Raw genomic sequence first — 17227 nt, 5'->3', positions numbered from 1 at the left:
TGTGAACAGAAATTCTATGATGAAACAGAAAATGATGGGATATCAGGATCCTTTGGTTAAAATATGAGCCAGGCACATTTGCAGTAGAAATAAGAAATGCGTCTTCAGCAATGAGGGTAATTTATTGCACATTGTGGTCGGATATTCATCAAAGGAAAATTTTAATTCAAATGCAGTATTTTTCATTTGAGATGTACCTAAATAAAACTTAATTGAGGGCATGTGTCCATACTCTGTGGAAGTCAGAGTAGATGATCAAAGTATTTTTTCTGTATCTAAATACATGCATCTACATAAAAAGACAATAATGAAATATGGTTTTTCAGCCCAGGAGACTGTTGAAATTAGAACAGAACTGATAGTTAACTCAAGACTTTTAATGTCTAAAATGCCTGGAAACAATGAATCACAGAATAGTTAGGGTTGGAAGGAACCTCTGCAGATCATCTAGTCCAACCCCCAAAACAAAGAACTCTAAAACAAGAACTTGTTTTAACTGTACTGAAGATTGAAGATTGCGAAGTTGTGTTGGTGAGTAATTCTTCAGCAATGGGAAGATGTCCTCAGACTCAATTTCTGCATTAGTAGGTCTCAGACATTTTAAATACTAAATTGGCATGTCAGTTTCTAAGATTTCTTACAAGTTTTCATCAAAGTACTGTGGAAATTAAGGTGGTTGAAGTTCAGAATCAGAAAGAAAGGTGAAATTTAAAAAAAAAATAAAATCCTGCTGTCATAGAGTAACTTTCACAGAAGAGAACACTTGGGCTGTTACAGAAAACTGCTGATTACAACAGGGTGGTTACAGAACAACCCACTGTGTGGGAATTATTGGAGGGTTTGCAAGGAGATCCTGCAGAGATTTTGGGGAAACCTGTGTTATAATGCATTACCTCTTGTGGTGAAGAGCCAGCAGGAAAGATCTGAAGTTTTTTCTTGTGCCCAGTTTTACATGCCTTTAGCAGTCAATGCTTTCAGGTCTTATGCTTAGTGGAATTGTAGGCAGCTGTGCTGGTTTTGCTGGGCATAGAGTTAATTTTCTTCCTTGTAACTGGTATGGGGCTGTGTTTTGGATTTGTCCTGGAAATGGTGTTGATAATAAAGGGATGTTTTGGTTTTTGCTGAGCAGCGCTTACACAGAGCCAAGGCCTTTCCTGCTCCTCACCTCACCCCCATTCCACAGCGAGGGGGCTGGAAGGCACAAAGAGTTGGGAGAGGACTCAGCTGGGACAGCTGATCCCAACTGACCAAAGATATATTCTAGACTATAGAATATATCAATAGAGCATCGTGCTCAACATAAAACTGGGGGAGAAGAAAGAAAGGGGAGACATTTGGCATGATGGTGCTTGTTTTCCCAAGTGGTAGAGCCTGGCTTTCCTGGGGATGGCTGAACACTTGCCTGCCCATGGGAAGTGGGAAATTAGTTCCTTGTTTGGTTTTGCTTATGTGCACAGCTTTTGGTTTACCTGTTAAGCTGGATTTATCTCAACCTGCGAGTTTTCTAATTTTTACTCTTCTGATTCTCTCTCGCTTCTCACTGGGAGTGAGCGAGCGGCTGTGTGGGGCTGAGTTGCCGGCTTTAACCTTCTTGTGGGGGTTAAACCACAACAGCAGCATAAGGAGAAATAAAAGAATTGTACATCAGAATAGGAAAACCTCCTTTTAAAACAGTTTGACAGGATGAGCAGAAATCAAGCTGAGGAGCAAGTCAAGAGATGCCTGTCTTGTACAAACGCTTCAGCTTTTTGGAGAATGTGTCAGGAATCAGCCTTCAGTATGATGGGAGATCATCAAAATAAATAAGAAGGACCCAAGCAAGCACAAATCACTCAGTGAAACCAGTCTTTTTGCCTAAATCCCTAAAGATACTGAAGCAATGACCAGATGTTTGATTAAGGAGCGTGGTTTGGTGAACCAAATCATGTCTATGATGAGGACCAGCTGGTTATAATACTGCAGCAAATTAGAGCAGGAAGAGTCTGCAGCTGGAAGGATTTTTGAGAGTCTGAAGGTGATTGTGCTTCTTGTCTCAAGGGATAATGTGCAACTATCCAGAAAGTTTCATGATACATGCTGAAGAGAAAGCTAAATATTTATTGAGTATTTACCAAGGTAAGGGTTGGAGATACCTGAAAAAGTGGAGGTTTTACAGCTCAATCAACAAACTCTAAGCCACTTAATTTGATTGCACAGTTTCTTACTAGTATTTAATGGCTTAGAAACAGGTGGATGATAGATGATTCCAAATGCTGTAATTACAGGTAAACCTGCATGAATATCTTTGCAAGGTAGAGGTGTTTGACTAGAGGTGCATGTTTTTCTCTTTACTAACAGCAGAAAGTAATTCACTGGTGTGTACATATTTTCCTTCAGGACTGGTGTTGGGGTTTTTTTGTTGTTGTTATTATTTCTTGTCCTAAGTTTATATTTAGGCATTTTGTTTAATGTTCTAAGTAGTTCTGTATAGGTTCTACCTTTTCTACTTTATATTTACATTCATGTTAGAGATTACCTAAATCTGTTTCAAGCTTTGTCTTTGTAATGGTTGTAATAATTCTACTTTCATAAAAGAGATGACTTAGTTATGCACTGACATAGACTGTTACTATGTGGGATATAAGGTGGTATAAGCCAAGTTTGTGGTTTGAAAAGATTAACTGTGGTAAAACTGTAATGAGAAGTATCTGTGCAGAGTGATGGGTGAGAAATTCTTAAAGAAACTAATTATTTGCAGAAAACCATGTACATACTGGCAATTTTCAAGTAGACTTGGGTGTATTTATCTACCCATTATAGTTCTTATTTTACGGATGAATATGCTAAGTGCTATTCAGAATTATTTGGCCATATGTTCCTGTTTTTATGGAACTTCATTTTGTGGGCTCTTTATATAAATAAAGTTTTCTCTTCGTGATGGCATGTACTAAGAGAAGGAGAAAAGAACGTTATTTCAAATCTTATACCTTTTGCAAAAGCGCAGATGGTGTTTGTATGTGGGGCTTCAAGTAAGTTTTACACTTTAAAACTGCTGGTTTATTCCAGATTGTCAAAGAGAAATTAGTGTTTCTAGCTCTTCTGAAGCATAACAGGTTATATTGTACCTGATGTGTGTTTTACAGTCAGCAAAGGTGTGAAGTTACATTGAACTGCTCTCACTTTGTTTCACTGTATTCATATAATATGGATTGTTCCCCAAGTGCAGGCAAGAGTTACTTCCTTAAAGTTTCTTGTCATTGGCAAGACAGGACTGGGGTGAGGCTGACTGATCTCAAGTTTCTGCATCTTCATTCTTGCCTTTATACAGATAAGTGTAAGACTTGATTCTTCTGGTCTTTATGACTTACTTCAGTCGCCACAGCTTTGTGAAGCTGATAGAGAACAGTTTCGTGGTGACACCGGTCAGCTCCTTCAACACCTTGGGACACATCCCATCTACTTCACAGTTGGTTCTTTACAGTCAATCTGACACACTTCATGGGCACTAAATTTGATACAACACCCCCCCCCAGGAGAAATAGTTGGCAGATGATTAATTTTCCTATTTGTCTTTTAATGTGAAATTCGAAATCCATTGGTCATGCCAATTGTGGGGAAAAATGAATTTGTCGGTAAAGTCTCGGAGGCATTTGTAGGTGGGAGCTGCAGGCTGCATTGAAACATTAAATTATTAAACATGGCTTTTTACAAATGTGTTCCAAGGCATTTACATCTATGAATCACAAACACCATGCTGGGTGAGACTGAGGGCAGGAATTTACACTGTATTGCTGTCCACAGTAGTTAATTGTCTTTCCCTTGTTTAGTCTGTTGCTGTTTTTTTTTTTTAATGACAATATTTGGGCATGTTAAAAATACATATTTTCCTTGTGGTGATTTGCTTCAATAACTTTATTTTAGTACTGTTTTAGCAGGAACAAATTAATGTGAACTCTGGCACAGAATAATTTCTTGCATGAATATTTGAAAATGTAACTAGAGGGTAGCAAGAAATATTGAACTGCTGTAGATACACACCTTGTATCCACAACAAATAAAGCATTATGCTGGGGACTTACAGAATTTCATAAGCTTCCTGTTGATACTGGCAGTTGGTGTGGGAACCATTGCAGAGCATCTGCTGGGTGAAGGAACTACCTCTGAGAAGGAAACTGGAACCCTGGGGGAGTTACCTGTATGTAAAAGTGAAATGTTCTGTGCCTCTGGCTCTAGACTGTGTCTGAGGCTGAGATATGGAAGCTTATTAAAATATTCGCGGGTTTACTCATTTAGAGGTCTCTAAGAATACCTGTGGAAGAAAGTAATGGATAGATCAGGCTGCTGCTTCCCTTAACTTTTAAAGGAGAGAGTTGGGACAGTCTGTGCCCTTTTCTGCATCCTGTAAATGGGCTGTAGCAACCATTTGGATCATCAAGGGGGGGAAAAGGTAAAAAGTTCTGATCAAATAGGGGAGAGAGTTACATGGGGTCAGAACAGTGCCTCTGAAATTGTTATTTCAGAATAGCGAGTGCTGCCTTGCTGCATATTTTTACTGTATCAATTGAGAATAAAGCCTGTACATTGTTGTTTATATAAGTGCTTCCACAAGACAGGCATATGCTGAAGTATTTTGAGAAGCCTGGTCATGTTTTGAGACCAAAGTATTGGCCTGGAGCTGGTATGTGAGCATATGCTCAACATGCTGAACCAGTGGTTATTCAGTATTTCTTAGTTGCAGACAAGCGTGCAGACGTATTCTGTTTTCTCCCAGGATGGAATGAGAACAAATGCAAGGATATTTTTAAGTCAAATTGAATTCTTGTTTTCCTACCAGCTAATCACATGTATTAGATGCTTGCTGAGTGTCTGCTGTTTGAAAAACAGATACAACATGGGCAAGTGTGTCTGGCACAAGCCAGATGGTTTGATTTGTCTTCATGAAATAGTGAAAAAAATATACATAGTGAGCAAAGAGGCCATGGAGAACATGGTGAAAAATAAAATTTGCTTCTCTAGTTCTGATCAATTATTAGACTTTACAATTTTAATACAGAGCTTTCCTTGATTACAGAGTTGTGGCTTCTTTTCAAGTGCTTTATCCACTTACTTGTAACGCTTTGAAAATTATTATTTTGGGTGTGCTTTCTTACTTTCATCCTTGGTAAAGAAGAGGTTTTTTTCTTCTTTTTTTCTAACAGCTGTTTTTCATAAGTGTGTGCGGATAAATACTTATTTCCCTGTGGTCTAGCTGGCTTCTCTGCACTGTTAATAACTCCACCATAACAAAAAGTGATTCTGCATGCACACTTCATTCTTGGTCTATTTTGTATGCCAGCACTTGGGTCTAGATTTTGAAGTTGAGTAGATAATTAGCTTTGAAACTCTGAAAGTGTAAATTCATGAAATTTGCATGTGTGTCTTCCATAGGTTTCAGTTTTCAAACCAACTTTAAAGAACACTTCAGTTTTCTGGAGAAAAACATGTCTGATCTGCAGGAAAAAGTGATTTTTTTTTTTTCTTTCTAAATAATATGAGTGTTCGAAGATCCAGCACTTCAGAACCAGAAATTGCCAGGAACAAAAAATTTTCCTGGGATGTGTGTTCAAACATAGGATACTTCTAATGTGAGTTTTGTTTTGTTTAGGGTTTGTCTTTTTTTTTTGGTAAAGTTATTGTTCTTCCTTTTTGTTTGTGAAAAGGAGCAGACTGCTGTTTTGTTTTGTTGAGTAATGTACAGATGGTTCTTGCATGAAAAACTTATCAATGTACTTCTGAGTACAGGGAACTGAAATGAAATACACATTTTCATATATGCAGTGGTTATATACTAGTGTATGTAAACATAGAAGAATTTATTTATGTGTGTACAGTCTTGATCAGATAGGCTTGTGGCTTCTGAATTTGTAAGTAGTTCCAGAAAGTTTGTAGAGAATATTTATAGGAGTTTTTCTGAGTGCCAGTCCTAGGAGGGATGTGAGATGAAATGCGCATTTCTTAGGAAACATAAAGTTTGAACAGTTATGGAGTTGTTATTTGAAGTTATGTGAAAGTAACCTGAGATGGTCTCCCTTTTGAAATGGGTATTAGTTTTCTCTTGTATACTCTGTGAATGAAACCTGTTTGTTGTCTAGTTGCTGATAGATCAGGGCTCCATAAAGTTGACTTTATGTGTTCTATGTCAGAGCAGACCTATTGAAGGTTTTGGAAGGGTGGGGTGAGGTTTTGAGGGACCTGTTATCAAGTGTTCCTTCCACTAAAAGATTTGTGTTCCAGTACTTGAAAGGAAGGGACAAAGTGTTAGTGAATATCAATTTATAGATATTTTAAGTAAAATACTTGCTCTTGGTGCTGCTCTTTAATGGAGAATTGTTTCTTGTTTGCTAATTTGTGCAAGCATAAATGAGAGACTTGAAAAAACTTACTCTTCTGTCTTTTTCAAGATTAACTATATTTTTGGAAAGTAATACTGATGTATGGAGGCTGCTTTCTGCTCTTTGTTTCTCTTGTTTTTCCTTTATGGAATAAAGTACCTTTCTAGATGTATAATATGTTCTAAGTGGCAAAGCCTAAGTAATTTTTTCCTTTTTCTAGCAGATACTTTGTGTGATTCAGTTTTGAAGTCAAATTCTTTCTACGTTTAATAGATACTTTTTTTTTTTTTTTTGCTTGAAAGGAGTTAATTAATGATACTTCCTAGAAAGATGAGATAGAAGTGTTACCAAAAAAAGGGGAAAATTTGCTTGACCTTTAATGCGTAATTTTTTTAGTACCAGTTCAAAAGTCTGAGAATCACTGATGTCCTGAGAAGGCATAAAAGTGCCAGTGTAAAAGATATATCAAAGTAATTCAGTTTTTTGGAATTGAAATAAATGTGATTTAAAGAGGAACTATCAAGATACTTAGATCTTAAAACTACTTTAGTGGAAATTTGATTTTTATTCAGTTAGAGGCTTGCATTTACACTGTTGGTTCTAGAATAAATTAACTGAAAGCTGTAGAAAAACTCAGAGATTATTATTATTACAGTGCTCCCTGGCGAATATTAATCCATTTATTGTTTATCTCTTGCCTTGGAGGAATTCCATCTAGAAACTTTTATTCAATTAGCTCGTGCAATGTGAAGTATTCTAACCTGCTATGTGAATGTACTGCTATTTAAATGATTGACTGCTGATTGACACAAAGTTATACTGGTTTGTGAAGAAAAGTGGAAAAGGAACAGAATTTTCTTTGAAACTATATAGAGGAAATTGCCTTACAGTGATATGAGATGTGCCTCACAAACTGCCTTAAAATGCAGACTGACCATTGTCCTGATATGAAGTGGAAACTTGGGTAGATATTTCGTCAAACAAAAAGCAATCTGGAAATAAATAAAAATGGAATAATTATTCACTGGTGGAATTGTAGACACAGGAGTCTGCTAGGGACATTTCTTTATGCACCAAGAAGTTCCTGAATGTACAGAATCTAATGTAAATATCACACTAGTCTTTCCTGGTAATCTTTTCTCAATCAGGGCTTTTCTTAAGACTTAATTTCTGTCAGTCCTGTAGGCACTGACTGAACCGTAACATGCAGTACTGGGGGTGTGATTTCTGTTTCAGAGCACTTTTTTAATCCTCACTGTTGTGTTACACTAATCAGGTCCTGCAGAGATCTGTGCTGGGTTTTGTTAGTTGTTGCAGCAGGTTAAAAATTAAAAGGAAGTGCTGGTGAAAACTAATTTAATCAGGAGTACTTTCTGCAGACTCAGTACTGAGTTTGGTTTATCAAGACTCGATAGTAAGAACAGGATTACCAAGTAAAGAGGGATTCAGTGGTTATCTAAGATATTGTTAAGATGAGAGATTTCTAGATCCTTTCGAGGGTACATTTTTGAAGACTGTTAACATTTTTGTAGTATTTAAGTCTTTTTATGTGCTCTCTTGGCTGTGTCATGTAGAGTGAACAGCAGGTCAGACTTGAACAAAATAAATATACTCAGCCTAAAAATTGCAGGATTTTGCAATCAATGTCATGAAGTTAAACTGCTAGAAAATTTGTGGGGTTTGTTTGTTTGTTTTTGTCTTCCTTTAATGAATTATAGACTAATATTGCAAATATTTTTTTTAAATAGCCTGCTACTAAAATATATGCCCTAGTTTTTAAACTTGTAAATTATTTTCATTAGCAGCCTATTGTCTTTCTAAGCAAGATTTATTCCTCCCCCTCACAGCCACTAACTTTATTTCTGTTGTTTATCTTAAGGCTGCTTCTGACATTGTTTTAAGCACCATTTTGCAAGGTGGGGATGTGTGAGTGTATTAAGCAAGTTAAGAGCATGTACTGATGCAGAATGACCCTGAGGTGTGTGAGGTGCTCAGGTTTTGTAGTGACTGCTTTAGTCAAACCAACTGGGGGACAATGAAACTGAGATCTCTGGATTTGCAGGTTGACCGTACAGTGCTTAAGTCAGGGCTCTTGCTCACCAAAGCATTCATATTTAACATTATATGCTTTCCTCTGCTAATTCAACAAATTAATGAAGAGTGTTTGCTGAAGTCTCACGGACTTCACTTCCTTGTGAGGAGATAATTACTCTCTTTTCGTGAATAAAGATCTGTGGTCACTGACAAACTCAGGTGCTGCACAAATGGCTGAAATAAAATATGGACTAGGCAGGGTTGCCCATTTGGTGTGCTCTGAGTGCTTTAACAGTCTGGTCTGACCTTTCCTGGTTGAAGGTCAAGGGCTGATGTGAAGAGCCCCAGTTCTCACACGTGCTGAGCCCCTTCCATGTGGTCCTTATGCCTCTTAGTCCTTGTGGCCTAAGAGCAGTACTTGGAATCTTGAAGTGAGGCTACCACAGTAATGTGAGAGTACAGAAATTGTGTTGTCTTGCATCAGCAGCATCAAAGAAATTGTTTTAGTTGATAGTAAAAGATGCTCTGAGGAGGAGAGGGTGGGGTCTTTGTCTTCTTGTTCCACTGCTAGAATATCATGTGCAGAATAGACTGTTGGAAAGTTGGGCTGCAGTAACAAGTACTTAGAAAAGTCTGAGTTCTTGAAACACATAAATACATTGCCATAGTGGAATGGTAAGGTGGGATTTGGTTAAAAAAAAAAATCCAGCAAAGGAAGCTGGAATGCATTTTTATTGCATTCTTCATGTCAAGAGTGGCTTTCTGAATTTGATTCTCAGTGAGAATTTTTTAAAATTTCATGTATAAGTAACAAAGACTCATAAATAGTTTATTTCAGTTTGTTTTTTCCTGATTTATGCGTGATTTTATTAGCTTTAGGCAAGTGCATAAGGATTCAAACAGGCTTTTTTTTTCTAAAATTCAACTTGTAGTATGATATAATTTTTTTTTTCCTTTTAACAAGCAGAGATCTTACTTGGTAGAGATGGCTAGAGAGCTTCAGCTGCACACATCTGTACCTCATGCCTGTTCCCATCCAAATATGTCAATTTTTATACTTCACTGAACTTGAGGTCAGACCTGCTGCAATCTTGGTGGTTATAAGAGAATTAATTTGGTGGAAAGAAATGCATGGAAAGACTTGAGTGTTTTGTGCTGTTGTTTTGAGTAATGCAGACTTGATTAATACAACTTAGTTGTGTCCTTTTTTGTTTTGTGGTGTCCCCCCATCACATGATATCCTTTGACTGGCACAAATGGTCACCAACAGAGCTAAGTTAGTGTTAATCAGCTTATGGAATGAGTCCAGTTTGAAAGGTGAATGAGAAAATGTAAAACCCAAACCTCAAATAACCCTGTTTATAATGTAGCTTATAATAGCATATTTATATATTACTGAGATATAGATTCTCCAAATTAATTCCAAGTTAATTGAAAAATGCACTAGAATCAGAATATGAAGAACAGAGCTAATACTTTATTTGAACAGAAGTTATATAGTTCTGCAAACTCTGTATGGTTAAGCCTGCATTACATCTACATAAAGTTAAGCAGGATTGATGCTGTGCAGCCACATTCCTTACCTGCTGAAGCTACCCAGGAGGCTGGAATTCCCTGTGCTTACTGTGTGCTGATTTCATGGTGGTGCTCAATGTGTTAATGGGCCAGCAGATGTTAAAAGCAACTTTCCATGGGTTGTAAGCCAGGAAACACAAAACTGGGAGTTCTGTCAAAGCTGGGAATAGGCTCTATGGGAGTTCTTCAGCATTATCTGTTGTTCTCTAGACCGTGTGGCTGTTGGAAATGTAGTCATGAACCTTTAAGGAAATTGTCTCAATTTTTTTAGGCATGGAAGTTGTTGTTTTGTTTCTTTGGGTGTTGGGGGTTTTGTTTGTTTTCTTTAAATGTTTACTCTTAATAAAGAAAATGTCTAGAATATGAATATCTAACTAAACAAAAGAGGGAATGAACTTGGATTTGGAAGACTTGCTAAATTTTCAAATGTAGCCATACTGTTCCCCTGTATGGCCTTGGCCAAGGCTACTTTTCTTTCCTGGGCTTTCAATTCCCTGCATATAAAATGAGTGATGTTATGCTGTCTTTCTTAAGAAATTTTAGAAAATACAATAAAAAGCAGCGAATGAGATTTGAGACTTACAGTTTTGTATAGTCATATGGCTTTAGAAACCTTACTGATGTCACTCTAGTTATCAGCTGAAGTTCTAATCTCATTGAGTGAATCATGAAGCTTATTCTCAATGGCAGTCGATGTCTTGCCAGATATTTCATTCTTGATACAGTTGCTAGGATAATAAATATTTCAAAGTATAGTTAAAAAAGACAAAGCAAAGGCAATGTAAGTAAATGTGAGCTTGTTTCTCTGAGCGCTCAAGTGAGTGATCTCACAGGCATGTGCTTTCTACTGAATATTCATGGTTTGAAAAGGAAGGCTTAAAATGGGTAATTATGAAGGTAAGGGCATGTTTTGTCAGGCTGTTTTAATATCCTTTGGGCTGTATTTAGTAGTAACAACATCATAGTGTCTCCAGCTTCGTGTGAACTGTAGTTTCTGATCAATGAAAATGCCTTCCACTGTGACTTATTCTTCTGGTGTACCAACCTTAAATGTGTTCTTCAGCTTCCCCTTGCAAAGTACCTCCTTGCCTAAGCTCTAACTAGAAGAACAGTAATAGAAAAATCTTCTTTGGTAATGAGGAAAGCTCTGCAAACATTTACATGCATGTCACATACAATTCCTACATCAGGATTGCTTGGGGGACAGTATTTTTTAGTCAGGACTGCCACAAAATGGATTTTTTGGCAGAAGGGTGCTTTGGTTCACCACCAAAGACAGAAAAACTTAATTAAAAGCACATTTTTTGGTCTGTTTGTGTTTAGTTACATACTTGTATTTTAGACATTTTCCTTGTGACCAGAGGATATTTGAAAAGAAAAAGAAAGTGTTGGTGGGTTGTGGGTTTTTTTAAGAAATAGGAACTGCTGTTCCAGAATGATCACTGGGAGGAGCTGTTTATTACAGCTTTTATTCATTAATCAGTGGCAAAGAAATGATGAGAGAGAGTAGGAAGGTGATGTGGAGGCAAACATACTATTGGGGAATACTCTCCTTTAGTAAAAAGTGATCAATTGCTTTTATTAAAAAAAATGTTAATCTCAAGGGAAAGTACTAATGCACTAAAATTTCAACTTCTATTGTATATGAACTGTAAAACAGAAGTGCAGTTGGGCCATCTCATGCCTGATGGGAATGGACTGAACAGGTAGTAGTTGTCCAGCTGTCCATTAACACATTGGAGAGTTCATGAGTTCCAAAGAAGACAAGATAACTGTTCCTGCCATTGGAGTACTGAAAGGATCTTTGACATTTATACCTAGAAAGTAACCCACCTCACAGAGGTGATTTGTGTTTGTATCTTGATGTGATCGAGTCGAAAGGGGGAAAATCTCTTTGTAAAAATTCTCCACCACTATCTCCATAATCTCTACTTGAGTGAGCGTCAGCCAAGTGAGAAAATGAAAAATTATAACCTGCCAAGCATCAGTGGCAGACTGAAATGAAAAAATTGCAAGTTAATAACAGTGATGCCTCCAAAAAATTTGCTGGCCAATTTAACATTGCTTTGTCCAAGGTCACATCTTGCAGCTGATTATTATTAGTAATTTGTAGATGAGGACTTCCTACCTTCTTTATGGCAAATGAAGATCAGGGAAACACCAGGTGCTGTTTAAAACTCAAGGTTTTCAATCCCTTCAGATGTTCCCTGCTTATTTGCTCAAGATTGGGCACAGAAATTATTTCCACTGTAGTGAAGTGGGACATCTATGCTGTCTTTTATGGCAGTGATAAAGTCAATGCAATGTGAAAACTCCCAGTGGAGTGAGGTTAGTGAAGGGATTAAAACCAGGAAAAACTAAACCTTGCCCGAGGTTGTTCTGGAACAGACTCTTGATAACGTTCATGTGATGATTTTTACATAATAGTGTTAAAAGATGATGTTGCCTGTTTTTGAGGTTTCTTAATGAGTGTGGACCTATTGCAAACGAGTACACAAGACTTCATGTAAGCTGTGTCCTGTGAAATAATGAAAGCATGTTACTGGAATCCAAGGTGTGAAAACCATTAGTGAACTGTAGCAGTACTTAATTTCCTCCAGCACAATCTGCTCAATCAATTTAATATTAGAGGGTAAACCTTGCTACAACATTTGCAAAGTGTTGGCACACTGTCACTTATTTAAAATAGACCATCATTCAACAATTGGAATGTATCATTAGTGTGTGGAAGCTCCTGCCCTGGGCCTGCAGTGCAAGAGGAAACCCTCTGTGCAGTTGTTTTCATGTGGTTCTGTGGTTCTTTTAATGAAGGATATGCAACATCCTGATATGCTGAGTGTACACAGTGGTTCTAGGGAGATTTTGTGGTCTGGTGATTCAAAAATCTGATCTGTGGGTAATTGTTTTTCAGCCACTGAGTTGTTGCTGTGCAGAAAAGACTGTCCTACTTCTGTGTGGTATGGAAAGTGAAGGGCACTTCTTCCTGGAAGACTGATGGAGTACCGTCTTTGTAACTGCCCTGTTTTCTAACCAAATAGGTTTTATCTGTCATTAAAATAATAAAAGTACTTGAGCAGCTCCATTCAAGGACTCTGCAAAAGCATTCATTTTTACTCCTGTCTGTGAGCTTTGTAAACTGGAGTTATTCTGTGCTGAGATGGCTGAAAGTGTCACTGGAGTGCTTTTCATGAGCAAGAGGATTAGCCTGCAAAAGGTGTCGCTGGTATTTGTTAATGATCACTGTGGTTAGAAGCCTGGGTTAAGTCTCAGCCTCTGGAACCAAGTTTTCTGGGCATATACTCGGTAGGAATGGGAGCTGAATTCCCAGCTGTACTTCCCAGCTCTCTGTGGAAGTTCCCTATTAGATCATTCGTATCCTGTCTGGCTTCTGAGATCTGACAAGATCACAGCTTGAACTGTTTAATTTTTCTCGCTGTCATGCAATGCATCATAGTGAGTTAGTTCAATAGTCCTAATCTAATGCTTGCTGCAATGAAACTGTGAATGTATGAATCAATACTGGTTTGAGTAAACAAAGCAAAATGAAATATTCTTTTGACAACTTCTGTCCATTTCATTATCTCCTTTTTAATCACAAAACAGTCTCTTAAAGTTTCCATACATTCTTAAACTTTGTAGTCTGTCTGCTTTCATATACATCAGGCTGATGCCAGCAGCTCTCTTCTCTCCCAAACGAGGTTCCATCTAATGCATTAAGTTAATCTGTTGCATTCCTGCAGCAGAAAGAAGCTGATTCTTTCCTGACATGTCCAGGCAGCTCTGGCAGGCAGACCTCTGGACCTAGGAGCAAAAATTTCAGGAATATGAGATTTCAAACTTGATGTTTTATTGCCTTGTTGTTTTTCTGCCTTTGGGATACTTGCAATGCAGGCAAAGCAGAGAAGCTTTAGTGTTGCCAGTCTGTAGCATCACTCAGTCTTACCATCTAGGGTTATGTGATGTCTAATATCCAGAGTCTGACAGGGTGTGCTCTGTCCTAGGCCAGACAGAGCTGCAGTTGTTGGATTCTGTTCATGTTCAAAGTGGAGTTTTCTCACTGAACTATGTGAAGTTTTTCCCATTTATACTAAGGCTGCTTTCCATATATGCAGGAAAAGGTTTCATCAATGTGTAACATTTCTAAGTGTGTGTGCTGTCATATACACTCACCCTTTCCAGCATTTTTTTTGGCAATGTAGTGAAGATTAAATTCTTCCTCTTTTTCTGTAAAACATTCCTTTAGTAAATTCCCTAGTCAATAGTTTTCCTTTAATGTTGAAAACATTAGGAGATAAACATACAGGTGAAAGAAGAAACAAAGCATAGAGAAGATAAATACCTGTACACAGCTAGGCATGAGTTTTTCTCCACACCTTCTGGGACAGAACTGGACTAGTTGTCCCTTTCTTCTATTTTCAGCAGCAGTGCTGGTTTAGATGCTTTGTTCTGCATCCTCTCCACAGAAATGAAATGACAGGGCACAACTCCCCTGTGCTTTGTTATATATGGCCAGCTATATGGGTGTGTAGTCTGAATGGAGGAGAGAGCATCCAAAGCTTATGATGTACAGTTGTAAAATTGCAGTTCTTTGCCAGCTAAGAGGTGGGTGCAGCAAGCTGTTCTGGAAATCAGGCCATTTTTCCTTGCTGTTGTGAAAAGCTTAGAGCATTGACTCTCATTTTTGCTTTCAGGAGGCTTAATGCTTTTGGGCTGTCTCAAGCCAAATGCTGATAATGGGCTCTATAAGGGAACTTTTGTGCAGTGATTCATTTAGCAATGAAATTGGGTGTAGCAGCAGTGGAACTGACCAAGAGAAAGGTAAGGTTAAAGCAAGTGTTTAGACTTTATTTTATTTTTTTTTTAGAGCTTATCAGAGCAGATTAAGGCCACTTGAACACACATTAACACTTTAAAAAAAGAATCACAAAGCTGCACTTTTTTCCCTGCAAAAATCCTCTAGAATATTTCACATCTATTATGATTGCTTCTTTTTAAAGTTTCTAGTGGCAGGTATTTATGTATGAGGCTTAACTTGTAATTGTGGAAGACATCCAAATTGTTCATTTTAGTTGACCCTTTTGACCTTAAAAGAAACGTAAATATTTGCAGACTATTGCTTTTTCTTTTGTTTTTGTTTTAAAATATTTTAAGATAATTCACCCTGTTATCATAAGTATTTTCCTGGTAGGCCTGTTGCTTTCAGAGGCTGAGAGAGAAATAGATTTCCTTTTTGAAGCTTGCATGCTGATTATTAAAGTGTGTGGGAAGGAGTTCCCTGACCCATTACAAAATAATTCTTTTGCCAACAGAAACCATAATGTGTCTGATGACATTCATAATTGCAGTACTTCTGGAGCAATTGCCCTGGCAGTTCATTTTCATATTGTTGGAAATCATATTTGCATGTTATGTTTAATGGAAAATTGCATGCTTTGATCCATGCACGTGTGGAAATACTCACTGGGTTTAACTTGAGAGCAGAGGTCTATTTACTTTGCAGGTAAGTAAACATTTAGGTATCTCAATCAGGCAAATGCATTTTAATATCCCTTGTATGTGATGGTACATCCCTGTACAGCTGCATTTTTCCAAATCACAGCCAGCCCAAGTAGTGATGGATACTGGATGCTCAGTGTTTATCCAGTGTATCAGATTCCAGTGATTACAGAGTTTTGAACAGTGCCAGAAACCAGTTTGTGGTCAGACTTTGGCCTCCGTGTCCTCAGATTCATTTGCTGATGTTGCCTCTCTTTACTTAACATGATACGTGTTTCTCTTCAGAGAAAAAGGAAATGAGTGTCACAGCTTTGCATGGCTGCCCTTTTCTTAGCTTTTGCTTTCCTTTGGCAAAGAGATGATTGACTTTTTCATATGTAACTGAAGACAGCTGGTTTATCAAGTGCTGAAACCTGAAGTAGGAAGGACATCTCTGCACAGGATGAAGAGTAAAAATGTGATAGTGCATTGGCAGAGAATGAGAAGGCAGGTCCCTGAGTAAAAGTAAATAAATAAATAAACCAACAAAGAAGTTCAAACACCAATGTCTGTGTGGGTGTTTCGCCTGTATTAAAGTCAGGCTTGGAAGTTAAAACTAAAATAAACACAGCTTTTCCTGTGATAGACTTGGGTATTCTATTAAATCTTTTTAGTAGATTTTACCTTGTATGTCGAGGTTAAATTACCCCAATAAAAATAATTCCTTTGTGTGCTTTCTGGATATGAAGTTTAATCAGACTGTCTTGGAAAGTAGCCTGGGACTAATATGAGCATTTTCTTGATGTGATGTCTACACATTTTGTTTCACGAGAGGGGAGGAAAGGACTGTGGTCATTCCCTTATTGCATGGGAAAGAGTTACCTAAAGTATGTTGTCAACACTAGATTTTTCTTCATTTTCTTTACAGTGTTTTTTTAAAATTCAAATTCACAGCTAAAAATACTATGCAGTGTGTAGAACAATTGCTAAATTAGCAGATATTAATATGCAGTGACTGTAAATAGAAATGAAGCTGGGTGTGGAAGAATTCTTAGTGTGTGTAAATCAGTATTATCATCTGACCTCAGTTTCCCCCCATTTTCTTATTTTCTAAAAACCTTCTGCTTAACAGCCCAGTGTAATGATTTATCTTTCAGATAGGTCCAGGCACTTGCTCCGTACAGTTCTTGATCCTTCTGCTGTGTTTTGTCATCAGCCAAAATGCTGCCCTGTCCTTGCACTGCATGAGGCTGCCCCAGTATAACTTGTGATCAGACTGGAACTGGCAACTGGAGTGAAGGTTTGGTTGTATGAGCAGAATTGGGGGCTGGAGTGAAACTCCAGTTTGTACATCCAGTGGGTGGGAGCTCATTTTGGTTGTTATCAAGCAGGGTAATCATTCAACACATAGAAGACTGAACTAGTCAGTCATCCTAAAGATGTCTCTCTTTCTAGGGTGTAAATTTTTTAAAAGCAGCGTCTTTTGCAACAATGCATTCTGGTTTTTATTTCGTGTTCAGGATAAAAATGTGTGTGACCTTGGTAGAATAAAAAAAAAAAGTATAAGAACAAATTCCATTGCATAAAAGTACATCTGAAAAGTTAAATAAAAAATCCTTTCCTGGAGATTAAGTTTGCTGCCTTTCTCCTCCCTTTTAAACATACTCTTTACATGATGCTTAAGCTTTCAAGTCAAAGTTACGAGGTGCTTTAGCCAGGCTTGAGCCTGAGAACAAGACCCAAACCAGGACAATAACAAAATGACACAAAGATTGACTTCACCGTGCTTGCTG

The 17227-nt window shown here is 37.7% G+C and overlaps 1 protein-coding gene across 4 annotated transcripts in view; it reads left to right on the top strand.

Moving 5' to 3' along the window:
• The window catches only part of NAALADL2 (N-acetylated alpha-linked acidic dipeptidase-like 2), a 469384-nt gene that overhangs the window by 24685 nt on the left and 427472 nt on the right, over nt 1-17227 (top strand). The window contains exon 1 of one of the 4 annotated variants that reach the window (XM_017827777.1): nt 16659-16734. The exons of the other annotated variants lie outside the window; for them this stretch is intronic. The gene's annotated coding sequence lies outside the window, so the exon portion shown is untranslated. Of the gene's footprint in view, nt 1-16658; nt 16735-17227 lie in introns of those variants that run through there. 4 annotated transcript variants of the gene reach the window in all.

This window comes from Lepidothrix coronata, unplaced genomic scaffold (assembly GCF_001604755.1).
Source record: "Lepidothrix coronata isolate B3197 unplaced genomic scaffold, Lepidothrix_coronata-1.0 Scaffold142, whole genome shotgun sequence".
Lineage (NCBI taxonomy): Eukaryota > Metazoa > Chordata > Aves > Passeriformes > Pipridae > Lepidothrix > Lepidothrix coronata.
The sequence above is the reverse complement of the archived record's forward strand: the minus strand, read 5'-3'. Positions and strand labels throughout refer to the sequence as shown.